Below are 24,271 nucleotides of genomic sequence, written 5' to 3'. Positions count from 1 at the left end.
CTCCGGCAGAAACACCCTCTGTACTCCCGTGTTGAGGATAATCCCCAGGAAGGACAGTCTCCTTGACAGCTCCAAATGCAACTTCAGAAGATTCAGGATCCAACCGTGATCCTGGAGGAGTTGAGTTGAGAGAACAATGCTTTGTGACAGCTTCTCCCTGGAAGACACTTTTATCAGCAGATCGTCCAGATAAGGAATTATGTTCTCCCCTGCTTGTGGAGGAGTAGCATCATCTCCGCCATGACCTTGGTGAACACCGTCGGTGCCGTGGAGAGGCCAAACGGCAGTGCCTGGAACTGATAGTGACAGTCCAGCAGTGCAAATCTGAGATAAGCCTGGTGAATGTGAAAGTACGCATCCTTGATATCCAGGTATACCAGAAATTCCCCCTCCTCCAGACCTGAGATCACAGCTCTCAGAGACTCCATCTTGAATTTGAATTCCCTCAAATAAGGGTTCAATGACTTTAGATTCAATATTGGCCTGACCGAACCATCCGGTTTCGGTACCACAAACAGGTTTGAGTAATAACCCTTGTTTGTTAAGTGAGGTGGAACTGGAACAATAACATTTGACCTTAGCAATTTTTGAATGGCTTCCTGTAGGATACCACTTTTTGTCAGCAAAGCTGGTAAGCCTGATTTGAAGAATCTGTGAGGTGGGAGTTTTTGAAACTCCAGTCTGTACCCCTGGGTAACAATATCTTGTACCCAGGGGTCTAGGCCTGATGACGCCCAGACATGACTGAAATTTCTTAATCTTGCTCCCACCTGCCCGATCTCCAGGCTGGGAGGTCCACCGTCATGCCAAGGATTTTGAGGAAGCAGAACCGGCTTTCTGTTCCTGTGAACCTGCTGGTGCAGGTTTTCTGGATTTCCCCCGACCTCCTCTAAAGAAAGTGGAAGGGGGTTTGGACTTTTTAGCTTTCGCGGTCCGAAAGGACTGCATGGTTAGATGTAGGATAAGATTTCCTAGCAGGTGGCTTAGCTGAGGGAAGGAATGTTGACTTACCCGCAGTTGCCGTGGAGATCCACGCACCTAACTCTTCCCCAAACAGAGCCTGACCTGTGAAGGGTAGGTTCTTCACACTCTTTTTGGATTCCGCATCCGCAGACCATTGGCGCCAGTGTCCCCTGCGTGCCGAGACAGCCATGGAAGAAGCCCTCGCATTGAGATGGCCAATGTCCTTCATGGCCTCCGCCATGAAACCTGCAGAGTCCTGTATGTGACGTAAGAACAATTCAATGTCACTTCTATCCATAGAATCTAATTCCTCTAGTAATGTGCCTGATCACTTTACTATGGCTTTAGACATCCACGCACAAGCAATAGTAGGCCTTAAAGCTATGCCAGTAGCTGTGTATAATGATTTGAGTGTAGTCTCAATCTTACAGTCAGCCGGCTCTTTTAAAGCAGTGGACCCTGGGACAGGTAAAACCATTTTTTTCAGACAACCTAGACACAGAAGCGTCTACTACAGGCGGGATTTCCCACTTTTTCCTGTCCTCCTCAGGGAAAAGAAAAGCAATCAGAACCCTTTTTGGGATCTGGAATTTTTTCTCCGGGTTTTCCCAGGATTTTTCAAACAATGCGTTTAATTCCTTTTGACGCAGGGAATGTAATAGAGGATTTCTTAGAATAAGTAAAGTAAGTCTCCTCTGCAGGCTCAGGTACCTTATCAGTAATGTGTAAAATGTCCCTAATAGCCTCAATCATAAGTTGCACCCCTTTAGCAAGGGATGCATCTACCCCCTGCATATCCCCATCACAGTCCCCTGTATCAGTGTCGGTATCCGTGTCAACTTGCATTATCTGGGCAAAAGCACGCTTCTTAGGGTAATTAATTGGGGTCTTTGAAGAGGTAGTGGGAGTTGAATACGACAAAACCTCAACAGACTTTTTCAAAACCTGTGTTTCAGTCTCATTTTGAGCTATCTGAGATGAAATCTGGGATATCATTCCCCTAATAGAATCCACCCATGGGGGTTCGGATTCAGAAGGCTGGGACAGTATATTACAGTCCTTAGTACAAGGAATATACTCTTCAGGTGAAGATACATACTCTGCAGCACAGGATACAGAGTTCTTAGACATGTTTATGTGAGCTATACAAACACACACACACACACACACACACACACACACACACACACACACACACACACACACACACACACACACACACACACAGGAAAATGCAGACACAGTTTCCCTCAGACTACCTTCAGAGAGACACAGAGTATAAGGAGCCAGCCACACAGCACCCCAGTAGACAGTTTATACAGTAAACAGCCGGGGCTTCCTGAATAACCTTAATATCGCACCCCCCCTATCTATAACACCCTGGTACCGCAGAGGTATGCTGGAGTTATGGGGAAGCAGCGCTCCCTGTCAGCGTCTCTTCAGTGTGATCTGCAGGGAAAATATGGCGCTGGTGAGTGCTGGATCTGCTCTGTGAAAGAAACTCCGCCCCCTGTAATGGCGCGTCTTCCCGCACTTAAAGATTATACTGGCCTGAGGTAATTTCTGCAGCAGTGGGTTAGACCTTGTAAGCTATACATGACCAGTGTAGGGTATTGCGCTGGCCCAGGGCGCCCCTCACAGCGCCGCACTACAAGTACGGCTGAGCCTTCCGGAGCGCAGCCTGTCAAAGCTGCGCTCCTACCCTTGTGCCGCAATTTCCCGCCGGCGACCCGCTTACCGGGGCACTGGTGTCATACTCACCACTCCATCTTCTGGCTCTGTTAGGGGGTGGTGGCCATGCTGCAGGAGTGAGTGGTCGCCTCGTGGGCTAGCGATCAGCACCCTCAGGAGCTCAGTGTCCTGTCAGCAGAGACAGAGAACCATTAACTTCTAGGGTTGGTTCCTACTCCCCCCCCTAAGTCCCATGAAGCAGGGAGGTTGTTGACAGCAACCTCCCTGTACCTAACTCTCTTAAAAAATAATAAAACTAGAAAAACTCCTAGGAGCTCCCCTAGCTGTAACCGGCTCCAACGGGCACATTTTCTAGACTGAGTCTGGCAGGAGCGGCATAGAGGGAAGAGCCACCCCACACTATTAAACTCTTAAAGTGCCCATGGCTCCCAAGGGACCTGTCTGTACCCTATGGTACTAATGTGGACCCCAGCATCCTCTAGGACGAAGGGAAATATATATATATATATATATATATATATATTACAAAGAAATACCCTTATCTTGTGCTGGAGTTATAGCAGCACCACAGGAGCAACCCCTGTCAGCGGTAACCAGAAAGCATAGATACAAACTAAAATTCCAGAGGGCCTAATTCTGAGTTGATCGCAGCAGCAATTTTGTTAGCAATTGGGCAAAACCATGGGGGTCATTCCGAGTTGTTCGCTCGCAAGCGGATTTTAGCAGATTTGCTCATGCTAAGCCGCCGCCTACTGGGAGTGAATCTTAGCATCTTAAAATTGCGAACGATGTATTCGCAATATTGCGATTACACACCTCGTAGCAGTTTCTGAGTAGCTTCAGACTTACTCGGCATCTGCGATCATTTCAGTGCTTGTCGTTCCTGGTTTGACGTCACAAACACACCCAGCGTTCGCCCAGACACTCCCCCGTTTCTCCGGCCACTCCTGCGTTTTTTCCGGAAACGGTAGCCTTTTTTCCCACACGCCCATAAAACGGCCTGTTTCCGCCCAGTAACACCCATTTCCTGTCAATCACATTACGATCGCCAGAACGATGAAAAAGCCGTGAGTAAAAATCCTAACTGCATAGCAAATTTACTTGGCGCAGTCGCAGTGCGGACATTGCGCATGCGCATTAAGCGGAAAATCGCTGCGATGCGAAGATTTTTACCGAGCGAACAACTCGGAATGACCCCCCATGTGCACTGCAGGAGGGGCAGATATAACATGTGCAGAGAGAGTTAGATTTGGGTAGGGAGTATTCAAACTGAAATCTAAATTGCAGTGTAAAAATAAAGCAGCCAGTATTTACCCTGCACAGAAACGAAATAACCCACCCAAATCTAACTCTCTCTGCACATGTTATATCTGCCCCCCCTGCAGTGCACATGGTTTTGCCCAGTTGCTAACAAACTTGCTGCTGCGATCAACTCAGAATTACCCCCAGAGTGCACTTATATGTGTCGATGCACGAATAAGGTGTGAACCAGTCTGAATTTGTGTATAAAGAGTTCTCTTCTGTCTCTTTAGCTTTAATGGTGTACTCAACTCTGAGGCCTGTAATAGTCCCTCTCACCAATAAATCACCCAAAGAGGTTGAAACAATAAATCAATAAAATATACCATACATTTTATTTTAAAATGTTTAAAAATTGACAGTACGGGGTTTGTACATAGAAATCATAGATTTAGAATACAATCTCGTGCACAAGAGCCAAAATAAGAGAGATGTTCACAAATTTCCCCCCTCAGCTTCAAAAGGTGTGAGCTCTAGGATGGGTGCTCATACAGTTGAATGGTGCATGAGAATTGATAAACCCTACGTGTTTCATCTGAGGTGGACTTCTTCAGGGGTATCTTTATGTTAGAGAAGTCTTTCTCATAGACTTTTTCTATCAAGATAGATAGATAGATAGATAGATAGATAGATAGATAGATAGATAGATAGATAGATAGATAGATAGATAGATGAAGTCTATCTACAGGGAAAAAAGGCCAGCACTCGTTTCCAAATACATATGCAACTTGCCTGGGTGCCCCAGTGAGGAATAGGTAATGCAGTAATCAATATGCTGCAGAACTCACAGTGCTTTATACTCTTTGAACAGGTGATGACTACCTAAAGCTCAGTCAACATTTCAGTTTTATTTTCAAAACTTTTGTCAGGACAAACAGTAAACATATCTTACCTTTAATGAGAAAGACAACCCGATGCACAGAACATTGCCTGCATGTGTTGCCTGTCAAGTCCATGTAACATCATAACACTGCGATATGCACTCCCTGATGCTTTCTTAATGCCTGCTAGTAGTAACCTACTGTAACAATGTGTAAATGAAAACCAACAACCAATATCATGTAGAAACAAGGGGGTAGATCTATTAAAATGGCCATATGGATCGTTATAAGCAGGGTCCCGCTTCACCGCATTATCGCGGTGAAGCGGGACCTCTTTTCCCGGTGAATTTACTAACCCTGCTGTGTACGTTATGGGAGCGCGTTATCACACCCCTCTGGTGATACACGACCTCCCATAACGGGCGTCCGCTTCGGCTGCAGTCACTTCTTCCACGCCTGCTCCATCCAGTAACTCCCAGTGTGCAGTTCGGGAGTTAGGCTGGCACATGCTCAGATTGTTGTTGCGGACGCCGGTGACAATAAAGTTTTTTGACTAATGAACGCAAAAAAAAAAAGAGGAACTGCAAACACAGCGCATCGCCAGGTCCAGCCGCCGAAGAGGGAGAAGGTAGAAGAGATGAACGTTCGGTCACACTGAACATTCACAAGTAAGCTAGCTCATTGGTGCTCTATCTAACAATAGAGGCACCAATAAGGCAGCGGGCGCATACCGCCCCTGCTAACAATAGTGCATCGCCGGCATCATACATCAAAGGAAGCGCTATCTGCGGCTCATAACGTGTGCAGATAGCGCTTTTCCCCATAAAGAATGATATTAAATCTACCCCAAGGTAACATAGTAACTACAACCACTAGAGTGCTATAGAAATACTGTACATACAGTACTAAGGACCTGAAGAGAAGAAAAAATGCAAAGTATAGTATAAAAACCTACATGAACCCCTAAAGATACTGTAACGGTGTCAGGGGAACAGGTACCATCTCTTGGGGTACTGTAGATGACAGTTTGCAGCAGCTGAGAGATCACACAAGTCAGTTGTTTTGGTGCAACTGGCCTCAGCCAGTTTTACTGTGCAGAAAACAGAAACTAAATTTCAAAATTAAAACTTTTCCATCCGGCGATAAATATACACAGAATAATCCTTAGCTCACTAAAAATACAACACAAGATATTTTTACCAGGCACAGCTTACTGGATTTCATTAGCAGTTATCTCCCACAGAGGGGTCTATTCATGAAGCAGTGAAAACTGTGGAGAAGTGAGCCAGTGGAGAAGAACCAATCAGCATTGAAATAACATATATAATTTGCATACTATAAAATCATAAAGAGCAGCTGATTGGTTGCCATGGGCAACTTTTCCACTGGCTCACGTCTCCACTTCTCCACTGTTTTCACTGCTTCATGAATAGACCCCAGAGACTCCATAGTCTCTCCTTTCCCCAAGCAGTGTGAGAGACTAATGATCAAGCTGCCAGCCTTTTAAACACACCCATAGAGCCTAATTAGCCTTATGTGAGGCTAATAATCCAAAGACACAGACTGGGCCTAAATGGATGGAGAACCCTCCCTCTCTTTGTCCATCGAACCCCCAAGAACCCTTGCTAGTTTTCAGTAAAAGGCAAAAGCTCTCAGCAGAGCCAATACAATATTCATGGGGTTTTGAAACACATAAGTAAGAAATATGGGGCAAATGTACCTGCCTTCCACCTCCCGCTACTCCAGTGATCCTGTCACAATACTTAAAAAGCTAAACTCTGCAATTAATATGCAAATTTATACCAATATATTAAAAATAATGACCAAGGACATACAGTAAGTACTTAATATCTCTGTAGTGAAAGAGGAGGACTGTCAGCAGACCAGGCAAAGCTCCTTTATATAGGATAAATAGCAGCAATAGAATATACAGAGAAGAAAATGTATCACCTACTCACTCACTTAGTAAAAAATCCATTGTTTAATATCAGTTGTGCGGGACCATTCCATTATACTATTAAGAATAATAGCATCATGGTATAAAGAGAAGTGGGGCAACTGAAGACCGCCCATGTATTTACGGCGAAAAAGTATAGCATGTTGAAATCGTGGCCTCTTGCCATCCCATACAAAGTCTAGGATTGCATTATGCAGGTCCTTAAACCAAGACTTGGGAATGTGAATCGGTAGTGTCTGGAGGAGATAAAGGACTCAAGGGAGTACAGTCATCTTAATTACACTAAGTCTACCCAACCAGGAGAGCCTTCGGTTACCCCAGTCCCTAAACTCTGAACGGAGTGTGGCAAGTAGGAGTGTGAAGTTCTCATCAGAAAGGCGTGTAGGATCGGTATGTAGTGTAACTCCCAGATACTTAAAGCTATTGGGGTGCCAAATGAAAGGAAAGGACAATTTAAGACCCGCCAGGGATTGAGAAGGAGCCGACACATTTACCGCCATTGATTTAGAAAAATTAATTTTGAAATTCGACAGGGAGCCAAAATTACTAAATTCGTGCATGAGGTTTGGGATCGAGACTAACTGATTCAAAAGGACAACCAACAGATCATCTGCAAACAGCGCTAGCTTGTATTCCCTACTGTTCACGACAAGGCCGGAGATATCAGGATTACGTCTAATAGAACCAGCCAGAGCCTCCATGCATAAAATAAAAATGAGGGGCAAGAGAGGACAGTCTTGTCTGGTACCGTTTCTAATCAGAACTGGCGCAGACAACGCCCCGTTAATTTTGATCCTCGCCGTGGGGGAGCAATAGAGAGCCAGAATGCCGTTAAAACCAATCGCACCCACTCCTAAATGTCTCAAAACCCCCTCCAAGAAGACCCAACTGATTCTCTCAAACGCCTTCTTGGCATCAGTGGACAGCACCACTGTGTGTTCACGGCCCGAGGAGGCTAGGTGCATCAAGTCAATAATTTTAGTTGTATTGTCACGAGCCTCTCTCCCAAGGACGAATCCCATCTGATCCGAATCAACAATATCGGGGAGCAACAACTTCAATCTATTTGCCATAAGCTTGGCAAACAGTTTGATGTCTGTATTAAGGAGTGAGATTGGGCGGTAGCTGTCACATTGCATTGGGTCTTTTCCTTCTTTAGGTATAACTGTTATAAAGGCCTCCAAAGCCTGAGGTGAAAACCCACAATCTCCAGAAATTTTGTTGAAGGCCAACAGCATTTTGGGTAGGAGAGAGTCCTTGAATAGTTTATAATACGAGATAGTGAAGCCGTCCGGACCGGGACTCTTCCCGGAAGGTGTCTCCTTAAGGGCCTGTTCCAGTTCTGGCAGGGAAAACGGGGAATCCAGCCAAGCACCATCTTTTGCAGACAATCGTGGAAGGCCCTAATTGCTAAGATATTTAGCTATCAGGTCTTTAGTGGTCAGTAAGGCCTCCGGGGACTTGGGGTCATGTAGGTTGTACAATCTAGAATAGTAGGAGTAAAATTTGTCGGCTATATCTCTGGTAAGGGTATGGCGAGTGCCCTTTGCGTCCGCTATTGAATGAATATGTAAGGTAGCCCTTTGCGAGGACAGTGCTCTTGCGAATAATTTCCCCGGTTTGTCACCCCATTGAATAAAACGGTTACAGCATATCCTATTGTCCTTTTTGACATCCTCAAAAAGCAAGACATTAAGGGCCGACCTCGTCTCGTTCAGTTCGGTGAAGAGTTGGGAGGACGGGCCTGTTTTATGTGCAGTCTCCAGATCTCTCAAGCGCTGAAACAGAGCAACTTTTTTCTTCAGTTTTTCCTTTTTTCTCAAGGAACCTATTTGAATGAGTTTCCCGGGTAAAACACATTTGTGCGCCTCCCACACCATGACTTTGAAGATGTCCGGACCCTCGTTGATCTCTAAATAGTTATTGATGGCCTCAGTTAATTGGGGAGCAAACCGTGAATCCATCAAGAGTTGTTCATTCAGTTGCCAGGTGCAATGTTTGAAATGAGGGCAGGACGTCTCCAAAGTCAGGGAGATGGGAGCGTGGTTTGACGAGGTGATCAGCCCTATGTCAGTTTCCTGAATGAGATGTAAAAACCGATGGGGCAGCAAGAAGTAATCCAGTCTGGAATAGGTATTATGTGGCCGGGAATAAAACAAATAGTCCCTATAACTCGAGTGCTGAAGCCGCCACGTGTCGAACAACTGGTGTCCATGGAGCGCGTAACGTACTTTATGGTGCAAAGCCAATGATGGCCAGACTGGCATGCCAGAGATGTCCACCTCCGGCTGGAGGGCCCAGTTTAGATCTCCACCCAAAATCGGAATACCCTCAATCAGGGGGGCAATCCAATTCAAGACTTTCAACAGAAATTGAGTTTGGGATTGATTGGGAACATACAGATTAATAAAGGTGTATAATTTATCAAATAGTTTACATTTAACTAGAAGTGTTCTGCCCTCCTCCAGGACTATGGATGTCATGTCTGAAAATGGCAATAGTTTGGACAGCAGGATTGCAATTCCCAGGTATTTACTTTTGCTATTGTTGTTATAAAAAGAAAATGGGTAGTTGTGATCCTTAAGAGTAGGAGCCGCACCGGCCTTGAAATGCATCTCCTGAAGAAACACCACGTCGGCCCTAAAGGCAAAAAGGTCTTTGAGTACCCTAGAATGTTTCTCAGGGACATTCAGGCCCTTTGCATTGAGGGAGACAAATTTAATGATCGTTGCCTTAGGGTCAACTGCCATTGTCCAAAATGTGGGGAGCAGGAGGAAAGCCATTGAGGAGGGCATCCGCCTCAATAGAACTAGGAGCCGCACAGGGAGGGGAGAGGGAAGAAGAAAGAGAAGAAAGAAAAACAGCGGAAAATCCAGTGGTGAAGAACAAAACAAAAATCGTAGCATCTTAAACATAACTAACAAGAAAGAAAAGAAGAACAGCACACAGCCGCCTCTCGGGAGCTGGGACGAGCAGGGCATGTCGGAGATCGAGAACACTAGGGCAGCGAGGCGGAAACTGGGGGTCAGTGACGACACCAGCCCTATTAACAAAATTTATAGAACTATAATAAAGTGAAGTAACTTCTCAAAACATGCAACAAGTGTGGTATAGAAGGTCTACGAGTAATACGTAATACGAGTTGGGTCCTTCGAGGCCAAGTTGCCGGGCAAGGACTGACCATAGAAGGCAATACAAAAGTCACAGATAAGGCATATGGGAAAAGGCAAATCAGTGTGCTTCCATCGGGAGGACCTCACTTAATGACCGGCATTGAAGGGGTTCGCTGTTTTCTCTGGGTAATTTTGGATTACGCTGGACAAGGTGCCAATCATTGTCAGGGTGAGAAAGTTCTGGTGGGACAGAGTGGACAAGGGGTTCCTGCCAATCCGGGAGTGAGACTTCCTGAACACCAAGCACTAGGCAGAACGAGGGCAGGTCAACTGAGTCTTTAAACGTGGGAAACTTCCCATTATGTGAGACTTGCAGACTAAAAGGAAAACCCCATCTGTACTTAATGCCTGCTTTATGGAGCTCTGAGGTTAGCGGATGTAGAGCCCTGCGTTTCTGAAGGGTCGACCAGTATTGGTCTTGAAAGATTTGAATACGTTGATCGTCAATCTCAATGACGTCCAGACTGCAAACTTTACGGAGAATATCTTCTTTCTGAGAATAATAATGCAAGCGACAGATGACATCTCTCGGCCGGTCGGAGGGAGCCCCTCTAGGCCTTAAGGCTCGGTGGGCCCTGTCGAACTCAATCATGGAGGAAGGATCCTGATCCAGGAGCTCATTGAAGGTCCATGTCAGAAAATCGATAAGTCCCTGGGGTGGGATGTCTTCTGAGACCCCCCTAATACTGAGATTGTTACGTATTCCACGATTGTCCAAGTCATCAAGGCGCTCTTGCAGTTGGTGAATGTCAGTCGCCTGCCTAATGACTGTAAGCCTTAGAGCAATGTGGGCCGCAACTGAGTCAGAGGAAAAACCTTCCATAGAAGTGAGTCGAGATCCAATGGCGGACACCTCGGAGCGAACAACAGCAATTTCTTAGCGGACTGTCTCCCAGAGACTACTCTCTAGGCGTTTGAAATCTTGCTTCGTTGGCATGGAGCAGAGTAGGTGTAGGATCTGAGAAACACCTGCCATCTCTGGTGCCATATTAGAAAGCCATCACTTGATCCCCGACTCTAGAGGGCGAATCCGAGCTAGGTGACAGGTGTGGGGTGGAGGGTGGGGAAGTATCATCAGCAGGAGAGGCGGCGCCTTGAGGGAAGAGAAATTGCCTCAAGTCAGCCGAGGAAGGGGTTCCAGTGAAACATGCGGGGGTTCCCTTGTATGTGGAATTCCCCCCCTGACGGGCCTTTCTATTTGCCACCCCTCACGATGAAGCAATGGATACCACCAAAAGAACACCTGGAAGAGTCATGTGATTAGAGAAGCATGCAGGCAGGGCCAACTTCATCACAATCCCCCAGAATGAATCGTGGCTAGCAGGTCATCATATGTGAGCAGATGTGCCGCGGAGAGCAGGATTATCACAGTCTGCCACTACGGGACACCAGCATGATGTATGTGAGGAACCACAGCCCGGGTAGGGAGAACTACAAGCTGCAGTAGAGTACAGAAGTGTGGATGTAGTCAGTAGCCGGGTGCTGGTATGTCAAGCACAGCTGGAGGGCAGTAGGCATATGTAGATATATATAGAGCCGTCCAGGATGAGGAGGCAAGGAGACAACAGGCTGGCAATATGGGTGAGTGGGCCACCAGACAAATAGGCGTAGATGGGAGAATATTGTCAGAGGAATGGGGCAATGGGAGTATGCACTCCCTAACTCACCATTCAGCCGATTCTGTAGGAGATAGGTGGGCTGCAGGGGGCGGGAGGCATAGGCCAGGGTCCAGCCAGTGAGCACTACACCTCTGAAACTGCCTGGCCATGCAGAGGTGAAGCCAGGTAGTCTAGGCAGCAGAGGGATAGGGATGTGTCTGGAGCTGGTCCCCCCTCAGAGCTGCAGTGCAGGGAGAGATCTAAGGATGCTGGCTGCCTCCCGGCAGTCAGGGAAGCCGGGTCCACAGGTGTGAGTCACCGCAGTCCTCCTTCAGGTGTTCCCCCTCCCCACGGCCTGGAGCCCCGGGTTTGCAAGATGGCGGCCACCGCACTCCACCGGGAGCACGACCGCGAGGCGGCCAGCTAGGTGGCATAGGAGGGATGAGCAGCAGGAGGTCCTGATGCAGGCTGGGCAGCACTCCATCCAGAAGCCGCCAAGCTGAGTGGTGAAACAGCACGGCGGGAGTGCCCGCTCCGCAGACCGGCCGGGCAGAGAAATAGAGGTCCCGGCTTACAGACACGGGGTAGGCCGCAACCCGCAGAGAAGCCTAGAGCTTCTCCCGGCTCCACAGTCGCTGACCCCGGCAGGCAGGTAGTCACTGGGTGCAGTGATAAGCAGTATTCGGGCGGCCAGCAAAGCAAAGGAGCTCAATAAGGGGGTAGGAAGCAGGAGCTCCCAGGGAACATGTCCGCTCCTAATGCCCACCAGGCCACACCCCAGTTCAGAGATTTTGTCTTATTAACAGCTCTTTGGGTGTTCTATTATTGGATTGTCAGCCCCTACTGGATTTCAGCTTTCCACTACGGCATAATGCCTCCTGCTGGCCGGATCACATCACTACCTGTTTCATATTGCTGTTTTCCTTTTGTTCAGACTGTCATACCTTAGTTGCACCTCACATATCTCTTGTTATCATGGATAAATTTGTATCCAAGCCCCAAAGGGGGGACATAGGAAGGACAGCTGCCAAAACACGAGAGACAAGAACCACTATCACAGTCGCGGCAAGTCCACCATCCTCTCCAGTTGGGGAGGATGTGTCCCAAGGAGTGCCTGATCCTTCTATGTATAGTACGGCATCATTGGCCAAAGCTCAAGAGATCTCTACTATATTGTCGCCCCTGCTTGACAAGAATCAGCAGTGACCCAACTTAAGGAGCATGGCACTTGGTTCGAGGAGGCAGAACAATGCATTTCCAATGTAGAGGATGACCTCATTGCAGCTAAAGCCACCATCGCTTCCCATCTTCCCTTCTCTTGTGGAGATACAGGATAAATTGGAGGATCTCGAGAACAGGAACCGTCGTAATAACCACCATCTGATTGGTCTTCCCGAGTTGTTCAAGCAGAAAGACCTGATGGATTTCGTTTCCACAGGAATTGAAGTGTTTGCCTGCATCTGGAGCTATTCTGATTGAAAGAGTACATCGCATTAGCCCAGACATCCAAACTGATCAACGCAGACCCAGACTAGTCATCTTTAAATTCTTAAATTACACAGATAAAGTCTGCATGCTGGATGCTTACAGAAAATCTTGTGATTTGAATTACAACGGTGATAGGCTTCTCCTGTTCCAAGACTTTTCTTACCAAGTAGCGATGAAAAGGAAAGAGTTCTTTCCTTTTTGCAAATCTTTATTTGAAGCGGGCATTCGCTTTGCACTCCTCTATTCAGAAAAATTGAGAGTTCAACATGATGGAAAGCATTATTTTGTTTAATCAATTTTACCCGGCAGATCGTTCAATACCTCCCTCTCAGACATACCGACTACTCCATGCTCAGAGTTCGCAAGTATAACCTCCATCTTGTGAGCTGTAATGCATCTATACTTAATAATGTTGATGATTTTTTCTGTAAAGATCGTTGTATTTTTGGTATTGTCAGGTTGTTACAAATTTGAATTTATGAGGTTCATTTGGTTTCTTCATTTTCCCTCCTACCAGCCTTCTGTTGAAGGCTTCATTGTTTCCTATATTTTCCTTCCCCCCTCTATATCTCAATTCAGTGACGTTACTGATGGATATGTTCGGCCTTTCCGGCCGTCCATCTGGGTTCGTAAAATTACAAAATTACTTAGAACTGCATTATGTATTTATTATTCTGTTTTTCCATTTGAACACGTGTTGTCTTTTTTGATGATTCCCCTGCTAGCTGGGACGGGGGGGAATTGTCTCTTTTATGTATGAATCAGATTCTATGTTTACAAGATGAGGCATTGGTTAGCATGGCACACACACAAACGGCAGTGCTCTCTAAACGGGAACACATAAAATTTCTCCCCTGGAATGTAGAAGGCCTTAACACCCCGCTGAAGTGGAGGAAAGTACTGCAACACTTGAAACGGTTCAAGCCGGACATTGCGGTGCTGCAAGAAACACATTCGAGAGACGGGGACCCTAATACTCTTAGAAATGTTTGGTTCTCTGATTATATTTCGGCCTCTTATACTTCTAAACGGCATGGGGTGCTTCTCATTACCAACAAATCTTTGCAATATACAATATTAGATAAGTTGTGTGACTCTGAGAGGCGATTCATTTTTGTAAAGCTACGATTGGAAGGGGAAGTTTACACTATAGTCACATTATATGCTCCAACAGGCCCAAATAATGTATTTTTTTACAGATGTTTATGCCAGATTACAAGACTGGGCTGCAGGTTATGTAGTTATCGGAGGGGATTTTAACGCCACTCTTGATCAGTCACTAGACAAATCGAACAACACCACTCGTAACACCCCCCCCCCCCGACTGCCCTTGCCTTATTAATGAAATCCCTGGATCTCTCTGACCCTTGGAGGTTTCAACACCCAGCAGGGTGAGACTACACTTTTTATTCCCATCCGCACTACACCTCTATCAGAATTGATTATTGGCTTGTCCCTACTTCCTTGTTGGTCAGGGTGCATCACTCAAAAATTGAGAACATTGCCATTTCAGATCACGCCCCAACGTGGTTTACATTACAACTTCCCTCTGACAAATTGCTCTCTTTTAATTGGTGATTTTCATCCTATTTAGTGGACTCTCCAGATTTCAAATTGTCCCTAGAACAACACTTTTTAAATTATATGGATGATAATATCCAGCATTTAGATGATGTTAATTTGTTTTGGGCAGCGTCCAAACCGGTACTTAGGAGACATATTATTGCATATGTTGCGGCCAAGAGCAAGACTCTGAACAGGAGGATACAGCTTAGTTTAGCAGTCTCCACTTCTTACTCCAATGTTTTGCTCAATGACACCCCAGAGAATCACCAGCTCTATGTTGATACAAAATCACTGTATGATTCCTTATGTACCAAGAAGGCGCAATATTCTTTGGACTACCAAAAGAATAGTTACTGTAGGTGGGGTAATAAGGCTGGTAAATTATTGGCATCTGTAGTCCAGAGCCAACGGCCTTGGATACATATTTCAAAAATAATTTCAGACAAGGGTCAGTTGACCTCAGCTCCTGACATTGCAAATTCCTTCTTATATTATTATAAACAACTTTATACCGCCCCCCCTGATAGCCCTTTCATAGGCATGGACTTTCTTAGAAAAGCTGAGGTACAGTCCTTGACTGAGGCTGAAGGCGAAGCTTTGACAGACCCCATATCTGAACAAGAACTCAGTTCTGCTATTCGTAGTTTGGCAAATGGCAAGGCCCCAGGTCCTGATGGATTAAGTGCAGAATATTATAAATTGTTATCCCCGCATTTGCTGCCCCACCTGCTGAGTTTGTTTAATTCCATCCTTTCAGGAAGAAACTCTCCTCCTGATTTTAATCAGGCCAGGATTATAATCTTACCAAAACCAGGTAAAGACCCCTCCTTAGTCACGTCATATCGCCCTATCTCTCTCTTAAACCAAGATCTTAAATTACTGACTTCTATCGCAGCACAACGACTACAATTGATTTTGCCTAAATTATTGCACCCCTCTCAGACAGGATTTGTGAAAAGTCATTCTTCAGTACATAATATACGACAGGTGGTGGCCGCCCTAACTCGATCCATGTCTGAACCAAATGGTAAATCCCTTTTAGTTAGCTGTGATGCAGATGAAGCATTTGACAGGGTATCGTGGACACATCTGCTTCGTGTGCTGCTGCGCGTGCAAAATTTTGGTGTAGGATTTATCACCCTATTTCACACTTTATACGCTTCTCCCATGGCTTTTATAACCATTAATGATTTGAATACTATTAATTTCACCTTATTTCGTGGTACTCGGTAGGGCTGCCCACTATCCCCCCAACTGTTTATCTTAGCAAATGACCCTCTAATCAGGTTGTTTCATCTACATACCCTTTGGCGTGGAATAGACATAGGCCCTACTGTATTGAAAGTCTCAGCTTATGCCGATGACCTCCTTTTATACTTAAGAATCCTCAAGAAGCATTCCCAGGTTTTTGCAGATGTTAAATGAGTTTGAACGTGTCTCAGGTTTTCTTGAAAATAAAACAAAAACCAAAGCATAGCTCTACATGTAGGTGCAATAGAGAACTGGACAGAAGGCTTCCCATTTTTGTGGGCGGATTCTTCACTTACCTACCTAGGCCTACACATACTGTCACGATCCGGGTATCTGGACGCCATTACCTGCCGTTTAGGTGTCTTCTGAGACTGGCCCAGCGTTCCAAATCCGGATCTCATCTGTGTCAACACTCTGCACATCCCTCCTGTCATTCTGAGACACTACCACAGCGGCGCCATGTTTGAATCCAACATGGCGTCTCCCGTCCTCCGCCGCCGTTACTGTGTTATTGCTGCAGGTTCTCAGAATCATGTATCATGCCTGCCGCGGCCTCTGCTGCCCTCCAAGTGTCTCAGCATATAATTGTCATCTGGCGTCTCCTGTCCTCCGCGGCCGGCGCCGCCATTATCATTATGTTTGCACATTTCATTTCAAACCAGTTTTCCCTCCAGGTTCCAGCATGGGCGCAGCCATGTTGGATTTGATCACATGCTCTAATTCCTCCAATCCACCGTCGCTGGAATCTGCATAATTGCCCAGCCAATGCCTGCATAGCAGCAGGTATAAGTATACTGTGTCTGGGCCAGATAGATGTCAGTGCTTTGAATGTCATACCTTGTTCCAGTCTCTCTCTCCTGTGGTTTGTTTCTCCAGGTTCCAGCTCCTGTCTCCAGCATCCACAAAGAGACCCGCACCTGCTTTCCATCCTGCGGTGCAGCCTGACTCTGCAATCCTCTGTGACTGATTCAGCTTTCAGCTATTACTTCGTTTGCTTCCAGCTTCCAAGCTTTCAGCTATTAACCCATCTGTTTCCAGCAACCTGCTTCCAACAGAATTCAGCCTCCTTAAAGAGCCGGTGTTCTCCCAGCGGATTTCTACTTATCAGCAGTATCCACTACCACCGGTAACCACTCTTCATTTCATCTGTTTCCACGCACCCTAGCATCTTTCAGTTTTAACTCCGTGTCTCCACCATCTGGCTGGTTCCGTCCAGTGACTCCTACAGTGCATTCCAGTTACCAGCATCATCTCATACACCTACTGGCGTGTTCCTCGGTTGTCTCCACTACTACAGCCTGGCCTGGTAAGGTTATTCTACCCAAGGACTATAACATCCGTTCTGCAACCTACCAGTGCCCTGTTATACCTTTTATGGTTTAGTGATCCAGGAACTGTATTATCTGCCACTGCTAATACTGACTGTGAACGCTGTTGTGATTATACGGAGTCTGTTTAATAAACTTTCATTTGACTTTTAACCTGCTTGTCATGGTCACACCTTCGGGTTTCCTTCCACGCTTACATGTCCAGGGGTCTGATTAAACCATCTAAGTTTAACTTCATTCCAGCCCCTACAACTGAGGCTTCCTCCCGTCAGCCTAAACCCTCAGTTGTGACAGTAAGCACTGACCAAATGAATCCAGCCGGAGACCAGGATCAAGCGGCTAGACCTATGCAAGAACTGGCAGCCAGACTCGAACATCAGGAGGCTGCACAAGGTCACATCATCTGCTGTCTCCAGGATCTCTCTACTCGGCTGGATGGGATTCAGACGACCCTCCGTGGACCTGGCACGTCTGGTGCGTCCACCACAGTGACTCCAGCTGTAACCCCACCCACCTTGCCCATTTCCATACCACGTCTCCATCTTCCAACGCCAGCAAAATTTGACGGATCTCCAAGGTTCTGCAGGGGATTTCTCAACCAATGCGAAATCCATTTTGAGCTTCAATCTGGCAACTTCCCCAGTGACCGTACCAAAGTTGCTTATATTATTTCTCTCCTCAGTGGCTCAGCCCTTGATTGGGCATCACTGTTATGGGAGAAGTCTGATCCCCTGCTGTCCTCCTATACTGACTTTGTAGCATCATTCAGGCGCATCTTCGACGAGCCGGGCCGGGTTTCCTCTGCTTCATCTGAGATTCTCCGTCTACGCCAGGGAACACGTACTGTGGGACAGTATCTTATACAGTTCAAAATCCTGGCATCTGAACTGGCCTGGAACGACGAGGCCCTGTATGCTGCATTCTGGCATGGCTTGTCAGAACGCATTAAAGATGAGTTAGCTACCAGAGACTTGCCTTCTAAGTTGGATGAGCTAAATTCACTATGCACGAAGGTTGATCTACGGTTCAGAGAGAGAGCAACCGAGCGAGGAAGATCATCCGTTCCTAAATCTTCTGCTTCTCCTCCTCGTCAACCATCTCCATCCAAGGATGAGCCTATGCAAATTGGTCGTTCCCGTCTATCTCCCGCTGAGCACCGAAGACGCCTCTCCGAGTCTCTATGTCTCTACTGTGCAGCTCCGTCGCACACTATCAACGCCTGTCCCAAACGTTCGGGAAACTCCAGATCCTAGCTCGCCAAGGAGAGGGCCGGCTAGGAGTAATGATCTCCTCTCCATCTCCTCATGATTGTAACCTCCCAGTGTCGCTCCAAATTGCTCAACGTTACAGGAACGTCATTGCCCTCCTTGATTCCGGAGCAGCTGGGAATTTCATAACCGAAGCTTATGTTAAACGGTGGTCCCTACCCACCGAGAGACTGTCCTCGTCCATCTCTTTGACTGCCGTGGATCAAGATTTTTGACGCAGTCATTTCCTTAAGGACTCTTCCAGTTCGTCTGAGAGTGGGAGTTCTTCATTCTGAGTATATTTCTTTTTTAGTGATTCCAAGAGCCACACATCCAGTGGTTTTAGGCCTTCCATGGCTCCGTCTCCATAACACATCAATTGACTGGACGACTACGCAAATACTGGCATGGGGTCCCTCCTGTGCTGAGACTTGTTTAGCCAAAGTTCTTCCTGTTTGTTCTTCCTTCCCCAGGTCATCTGATGTTCCGCCTCCTCCATATCAAGACTTCACGGACGTGTTCAGTAAAGCCTCTGCTGATATCCTTCCTCCTCATAGAGAATGGGACTGCCCAATCGACCTCATTCCAGGGAAGGTTCCACCGCGAGGCCGAACTTATCCGTTGTCTCTGCCTGAGACACACTCCATGGAAGAGTACATCAAAGAGAACCTGGCGAAGGGTTTCATCCGACCATCTTCTTCTCCAGCCGGCGCAGGCTTCTTCTTCGTTAAGAAGAAAGACGGTGGTCTGCGTCCGTGCATCGACTACAGAGGTCTGAACGACATTACCGTCAAGAACCGATACCCTTTACCCCTGATTACCGAGCTCTTTGATAGAGTTAGTGGTGCAACCATTTTCAGAAAGCTGGACTTGAGGGGTGCCTACAATCTCATCCGAATCCGTGAGGGTGACGAGTGGAAGACCGCCTTTAACACCCGTGACGGACATTATGAGTACCTCGTCATGCCCTTCGGATTGAGCAACGCTCCAGCAGTCTTCCAGCACTTCGTGAATGAGATCTTCAGGGACATATTGTACCGCCATGTCGTGGTTTATCTAGATGACATCCTCATCTTTGCTAATAATCTCGAAGATCATCGTTTCTGGGTAAAAGAGGTTCTTTCCCGTCTCCGTGTCAATCACCTCTATTGTAAATTGGAGAAGTGTGTGTTTGAAGTTAAAACCATTCCGTTTCTAGGTTATATTGTGTCCGGTTCCGGACTAGAGATGGATCCTGAGAAACTCCAAGCAATCCAGAATTGGCCTATACCTTTAACCCTCAAAGGGGTCCAGAGGTTCTTAGGGCTCGCCAATTATTATAGAAAATTTATACGAGACTTTTCCACCATTGTGGCGCCTATCACTGCATTAACCAAGAAAGGTGCTAATCCGTCCAAGTGGTCCGAGGAAGCTACGCAGGCCTTTCACCTTCTGAAGCAACGGTTCATCTCTGCACCAGTTCTGAAACAGCCCGACACCGACTCTCCTTTTATCTTAGAGGTAGATGCCTCCTCCGTTGGAGTAGGAGCAGTGTTATCCCAGAGGGCCAAAGATGGACATCTACATCCTTGCAGTTTCTTCTCCCGGAAGTTCTCCCAAGCTGAGCGCAACTATGCCATTGGCGATCAGGAGTTGCTGGCCATCAAGCTCGCTCTGGAGGAGTGGAGATACCTGTTGGAGGGAGCTTCCCACTCAATCACCATACTTACCGACCACAAAAATCTTTTATATCTCAAAGGCGCACAATGTCTGAATCCTCGTCAGGCCAGATGGGCACTTTTCTTTTCTAGGTTTGACTTTAAACTCCAGTTCTGTCCGGGTTCTCAGAATCGTAAGGCCGATGCCCTTTCCCGCTCATGGGAGCAAGAAAATGAGTCCGAGTCTGCAGACAAGCATCCTATTGTTAATCCGTTGGCATTCTCCACGGTAGGGATGGACTCTACGCCTCCACCAGGGAAAAGTTTTGTTAAGCCAGTTCTAAGGAAGAAGCTCATGCATTGGGCCCATGCTTCCCGTTTTGCTGGACATACAGGCATTCAGAAAACCCTTGAATTTATTTCTAGGTCCTACTGGTGGCCAAGTCTGAAGAAGGACGTTATGGAATTTATTGCCTCCTGCCCAAAGTGTGCCCAACACAAAGTCTCCCGCCAGTCGCCTGCGGGGCAACTGGTTCCATTATCTGTTCCCCGTCGACCATGGACCCATTTGTCGATGGACTTTGTTTCCGATCTACCTATCTGCAACAAGTTTAATACCATCTGGGTGGTAGTTGACCGGTTCACCAAGATGGCACATTTCATCCCTCTCACCGGTCTTCCGTCAGCTTCCAAGTTGGCTCAAGTATTTATACAAGAGATCTTCCGACTTCACGGTCTTCCTGAAGAGATCATCTCGGATCGTGGAGTACAATTTGTAGCCAAATTTTGGCGAAGTTTGTGTCAAGCCCTCCAAGTCAAGTTAAAGTTTTCCACGGCTTACCATCCTCAGACCAATGGTCAAACCGAGAGGGTGAATCAGGACTTGGAGGCCTTCCTCCGTATATATGTGTCTTCCTCTCAAGATGACTGGGTTCAACTCCTTCCTTGGGCCGAGTTCAGCCACAACAATCAATACCATTCCTTATCTTCTTCTACACCATTTTTCATTAATTATGGATTCCACCCTAAAGTCCCAGAATTCCAACCGCTTCCCGCAACTTCTGTTCCAGCAGTGGATGTCACCTTGCGTCAGTTTTCAAATAACTGGAGGAATGTCCGCGCAGCCCTGCTTAAAGCCTCATCCAGGTATAAGAAGTTTGCCGATAGGAAGCGTAGAGCGGTTCCTGCTCTCAAGGTGGGTGATCGTGTGTGGTTGTCCACGAAGAATTTGAGGTTGAGAGTTCCCAGCATGAAATTTGCACCTCGCTACGTCGGTCCCTTCAAGATTGAACAAGTCATCAATCCTGTTGCCTACAGATTACAGTTACCACCCTTCTTGAAAATACCCAGGACATTTCATGTTTCCTTGTTGAAACCGCTGATCCTAAATCGGTTTCATTCCGCACTTCCTCCAGCTCCCAAAGTTCAGACTCAATGGGGAGTCGAGTACGAGGTGGCCAAGATTTTGGACTCACGTTTTCGTTACGGTCAGCTACAGTATCTCATTGACTGGAAGGGCTATGGTCCTGAAGAACGCTCTTGGACCAATGCCTCAGACGTCCATGCTCCTGCATTGGTCCGAAATTTCCACTCAAAGTTTCCTTTAAAGCCTAAGAAGTGTCCTGGGGCCACTCCTAAAGGGGGGGGTGCCGTCACGATCCGGGTTTCTGGACGCCATTACCTGCCGTTTAGGTGTCTTCTGAGACTGGCCCAGCGTTCCAAATCCGGATCTCATCTGTGTCAACACTCTGCACATCCCTCCTGTCATTCTGAGACACTACCACAGCGGCGCCATGTTTGAATCCAACATGGCGTCTCCCATCCTCCGCGGCCTCCGCCGCCGTTACTGTGTTATTGCTGCAGGTTCTCAGAATCATGTATCATGCCTGCCGCGGCCTCTGCTGCCCTCCAAGTGTCTCAGCATATAATTGTCATCTGGCGTCTCCTGTCCTTCGCGGCCGGCGCCGCCATTATCATTATGTTTGCACATTTCATTTCAAACCAGTTTTCCCTCCAGGTTCCAGCATGGGCGCAGCCATGTTGGATTTGATCACATGCTCTAATTCCTCCAATCCACCGTCGCTGGAATCTGCATAATTGCCCAGCCAATGCCTGCATAGCAGCAGGTATAAGTATCCTGTGTCTGGGCCAGATAGATGTCAGTGCTTTGAATGTCATACCTTGTTCCAGTCTCTCTCTCCTGTGGTTTGTTTCTCCAGGTTCCAGCTCCTGTCTCCAGCATCCACAAAGAGACCCGCACCTGCTTTCCATCCTGCGGTGCAGCCTGACTCTGCAATCCTCTGTGACTGATTCAGCTTTCAGCTATTACTTCGTTTGCTTCCAGCTTCCAAGATTTCAGCTATTAACCCATCTGTTTCCAGCAACCTGCTTCCAACAGAATTCAGCCTCCTTAAAGAGCCGGTGTTCTCCCAGCGGATTTCTACTTATCAGCAGTATCCACTACCACCGGTAACCACTCTTCATTTCATCTGTTTCCACGCACCCTAGCATCTTTCAGTTTTAACTCCGTGTCTCCACCATCTGGCTGGTTCCGTCCAGTGACTCCTACAGTGCATTCCAGTTACCAGCATCATCTCATACACCTACTGGCGTGTTCCTCGGTTGTCTCCACTACTACAGCCTGGCCTGGTAAGGTTATTCTACCCAAGGACTATAACATCCGTTCTGCAACCTACCAGTGCCCTGTTATACCTTTTATGGTTTAGTGATCCAGGAACTGTATTATCTGCCACTGCTAATACTGACTGTGAACGCTGTTGTGATTATACGGAGCCTGTTTAATAAACTTTCATTTGACTTTTAACCTGCTTGTCATGGTCACACCTTCGGGTTTCCCTCCACACTTACATGTCCAGGGGTCTTATTAAACCATCTAAGTTTAACTTCATTCCAGCCCCTACAACTGAGGCTTCCTCCCGTCAGCCTAAACCCTCAGTTGTGACACATACCAGTGAAACCGACTGACCTATACATAGCCAATTTCCCTGGGTTGATCACTCGCACTCTGTCAGACCTTCAATCTTGGAAGTATTTGCCACAGTCTTATATAGGCAGATGCCACCTGATCAAGATGATAGTATTCCCCCGATTATTGTATGCTATACAAATGCTTCCGATCATGCTGAAGGACTCAGATTTAAAATTGTTGAATAAGGCCTTTAGTACTTTTATCTGGGAAGAAAAAAAAACATGATATCGATGTTCAGACTATGTCAATCACCCTCACTGGGTGGTATAAACTTGCCCTGTATAAGAAGCTATGCATTGGCAGCAAACTATCGATACGCGGTGGACTGGATTAATGCTACCAGTTATTATGCAAACACGAATTTAGAACAAGCCTTCTGTCCAAACATAACATTACCTAGTTTGTTACACTTGAAACCTTCTGAATACCCCACTGCTATAACTGGTAATTTATTGCTCACCACTACTTGTGCCGCCTGGTGATCATCTCGCTCTAACCTAAAACTTTCATCATATAATACCATATTTTTGACACTTTGCCACTCCACCACCACTCACTCTTCATTAACATGATTCTCTCCACGATATGTAGCCTGAACAGGGAAGGGCTTCGTCTACTTCTACATGTCTTTGAAAAGGATGACCGAAAAATTTTGTTTTTTCAACAATTGCAGGATAAATACCCAAATCTCTCTATTCCCTTACTTGCATATTACCAAATAAGAAGTTATACTTCTACTGCTCTCTCCAAATTAACTAACAAAGACTTCTTGAATGAACTCGATATATTGGTTATTCGAACTGATGGTAGGGCATGCAATACCTCTATGTTATATGCATGCATCAAAAGACAACTTGTTGCAGACAGTTTACAGGAAGGAATGGCGAAATGGGCCACAGATTTACCCAATATCCCCCTTGAAACCATCCTCTCTGCATTTGTAATACTGAATAAAACTTTAACCTCAGCCTCCTACATGGAGATGCAATATAAATTACTACACAGGGCATATTACACTCCAAAACAATGTTTGCTTATGGGTACCTCTACAGACTCGAAGTCTTTCAAATGCGCAGTCCCGGACGCAAACTTATATCACTGCATATGGAGCTGCCCCGAAGTTCACAAATTTTGGATGTTGATAGGTCACTACATAAAAAATACTTATTATATCACTATCATCCCTACTCCAGAATGGGCTTTATGGGACATATATATGACCCTCACTGGGAATAGGCCACCTCTGGGACAAAGATTATTAT

This window comes from Pseudophryne corroboree, chromosome 5, assembly GCF_028390025.1.
Source record: "Pseudophryne corroboree isolate aPseCor3 chromosome 5, aPseCor3.hap2, whole genome shotgun sequence".
Taxonomy (NCBI): Eukaryota; Metazoa; Chordata; class Amphibia; order Anura; family Myobatrachidae; genus Pseudophryne; species Pseudophryne corroboree.
The sequence above is the reverse complement of the archived record's forward strand: the minus strand, read 5'-3'. Positions refer to the sequence as shown.